Source organism: Orbicella franksi, chromosome 3 (assembly GCF_964199315.1).
Source record: "Orbicella franksi chromosome 3, jaOrbFran1.1, whole genome shotgun sequence".
NCBI classification, from domain to species: domain Eukaryota; kingdom Metazoa; phylum Cnidaria; class Anthozoa; order Scleractinia; family Merulinidae; genus Orbicella; species Orbicella franksi.
In genome coordinates this window covers 15,740,001-15,742,969 of record NC_138147.1, presented here as the reverse complement: position 1 = coordinate 15,742,969, position 2,969 = coordinate 15,740,001, and the positions used below count along the sequence as shown (strand labels likewise).

At 42.5% G+C, this 2,969-nt stretch overlaps 1 pseudogene across 1 annotated transcript in view; it reads right to left on the bottom strand.

Moving 5' to 3' along the window:
* Nucleotides 1-463: 463 nt before the first annotated feature.
* LOC145482353 (uncharacterized) overlaps nt 464-2,969 on the bottom strand; it is a 7,373-nt pseudogene continuing 4,867 nt past the window's right edge. Inside the window, exons 4-5 of the transcript XR_014048762.1 lie at nt 1,752-2,969; nt 464-679 (exon numbers count right to left, since the gene is read on the bottom strand). The exon at nt 1,752-2,969 is cut by the window's right edge and continues 237 nt beyond it. The product of XR_014048762.1 is annotated as an uncharacterized LOC145482353 (transcript). The remainder of the gene's footprint in view (nt 680-1,751) is intronic.

Genomic DNA, 2,969 nt, shown 5'->3' with positions numbered 1-2,969 from the left:
TTCGCCAGTACCGAGAGCTTGTCGAGGTCTCTTTGTGGTAGGACAGCCAAAAAGTTATCGAAGGTTCATTTCCAATGAAGCCATTCTTTCGAAGCTTCGCCACTGCTAGGGTCCGTTTCCAGGCGTTCCGGACGGAGTACTTTGTCCATCAAGACTGGTGATTAAATTGTTGTAAATGAGAAAAGACGATTGCCTGCAGAAATACTAGGCTTTAATCACCAAATCTCTGTCCTTACAAAACATGGCGGCCAACTGTAACCACAAGCATTGCAGGCTCGCACAAGAAAGCTGAACATACTACATGTATGACACAATGAATTATAATGTAACGCAAAACAAGAAAGCTGAACATACTACATGTATGACACAATGAATTATAATGTAATGCAAAACAAGAAAGCTGAACATACTACATGTATGACACAATGAATTATAATGTAACACAAAAACTCGCAGTGTTCAAGTGTCTAGAGGGCCTTCAAGAGGGCCTTGTGCAATGTCATTTACACCACAAGGTGATAACTGATAAAGCAGTATGTTAACTTCATGGGTCCTGAATCTGTGACTTAGTCAAGGAAAAAGCAATATTAAATAAAAGAGCACTCACCTGTAACTGTTGTAGTTGTATTTTCAGCAGATGGCCTGGCAACTCCGGCTGTGATTACAGAGGCAGTTAAACCTGAAACACGTAACAGTAAATAAATGTACTTGTATTAGTTTTCAGTTCCCTTTCAGTGCCACATACGTTATTAATAAAAAAAAATACTCAGCAAACCATGTAGTGAAGCAGTATCATGGTGCAAAGTGCAAGCACAGCTCTGACACATGCATAGTAGTCACAGGAGTATAGCTCTCCACTGCTGTACACTCCCTGTCTGTTTGTGCTACTAATTCAAATGGAATTTATTTTCCCATAAACTGATCAAATCATATCATATGTCCAGCCTGTCCTGCAAAAGCGTAGCGTAATGATAACATTAACTCCAAATCAAATATGATCAAATCAACAAATAAAGAAGCCTTGACTGTGCTCTGTTCTGTTGTAAAGCACACAGGAAGCGGTAGAGCACGAAAGAAGTGTAGGGGAAAACACGAGACGAAGTCGAGTGTTTTTCCCCACTTCTTGCAAACAGAGACAGTTCAATTGTTGTTTTTTATCATTGTTTTACTTCTTAAGTATAATTTCTGCCCTCTTAACAAATATAATGTCTTTTATTGAAGCACTGTTTAGGTTGAGAATTTGTTTATTTCGTTAGGTGTTTTGTCAGCGGGAATCTAGCAAAACTTGTTATTTTAACACTACTGTTGCTAACAATGGTCTCTGTGAGCCATATTTACTACAGACAAATAGCTCGTTTCCATTGTGTTTGTCTGAATCACAGGGGATGTTTAATTTGGCACAAATTTGTCAAAATTCCGACGCAAACATTTGAAAGCCAACTTACCATCATCAACCTGTGCTCTGTTCTCTGATAAAGCATGCACTTTCAGGCAATCAGAGCGCACGTTATATGGAAACTTTATTGTAGTGTATATTATACAAATGCTCCTTCAAGAATTGATATGTACAGATACGTACACAGAAAGAGAAGGCTACTAATTGAAACTTTGATCTTCTACTGCAACCTTTGTTAATCTAAAATTATGGATGCTTAATTGTCGGGTTGTTAAGATAAGTGCAGCTTTTACTCTATAAATCTTTAAAATTACTTTAACAAATGCATTTTGACATAAAACAAGCCATACAGTACCTGGTGGCCTTGGGATGGTGTGGTTTGAGGTCACGGGGTTTGGTGTAGCAGTTCTGCTGACAGGTACCTGGTCCACATTACTGGTATCTGTTTCTCTTGGTAATGTTGCACGCCATCTACGACCCCGTTCTTCCATTTCAACATCATCTAATCTTAAGATACTCAGAGGATCATCATCACTGTCTTGCATAGCCTCATCAGTACCACTTGTGGTGTTTGGCAGTCCCAAGACAGTGGTAGTGGTTGTTGTTATTGTTGTCACTGTAGTAGTGGTGGGGACAGTGTTGTTACCAGTTGTGACAGTACTTCCTGGTTGATGACTTAGCCCAAGAGATTCTTCAGATTGCCTACCAGAACCTATGCCATCACTGACACTAAGTGGTAGAAGCCCTCCTCCAACAGATGCTTCAGCACTTCTCCCTGCTTCAGCACCAGTCACAATGTCAATTGTTGAGGGACGTGTAAAAGTTGTCGTGGTTGGAATGGTCCCTACACCACTATGCCTATCCAGCCCGCTCCCTGGCCCCGTTGTAACAGTAACAATGTTAGTTGCTACTGTGTATGTTGAAGGGGTAGTACTGAGTGGATTTCCCAAGCTGGCATTTCCAGTCAACCCATTCCCTAACCCCGTGGTAACAATGCCAGCATTGGTTGTAGCAGTATGTGTCGATGTAGTACGGGATGGAGTTTGTACTCTATTACGCCTACCCAACACAGTCCCTGCCCCCGAGGTAACAGTACCAGCATTGGTTGTAGCAACATCAGCTGATGTACATGTAGGAATACCGCGAGGATCTCCTCCTCCTACATGTGCTCTGTTATGCTCACCTGACACTGCCTGCGTGGTAACAGTATCACCATTGGTTGTGACAGTGCGTGTCGATGTAGTACGGGGGTGAGATCTTACTCTGTTACGCCTACCTGACACAATCCGTGCCCCCGACTGAACAGTATCAGCATTGGTTGTCACAGTGCGAGTCGATGTGGTACGGGGTGGAGATCCTACTCTGTTATGCCTACCTGACACATTCCCTGCCCCCGACTGAAAAGTATCAGCATTGACTGTAATAGTGCGTGTCGATGTAGTAAGGGGTGGAGATCCTAATCTGTTACGCCTACCTGACACAATCCCTGCCCTTGATTGAACAGTGTCCGCATTGGATGTTACAGTTCGTGTCAATGTAGTGTGGGTTGTAGATCCCACTCTGGTATGCCTCC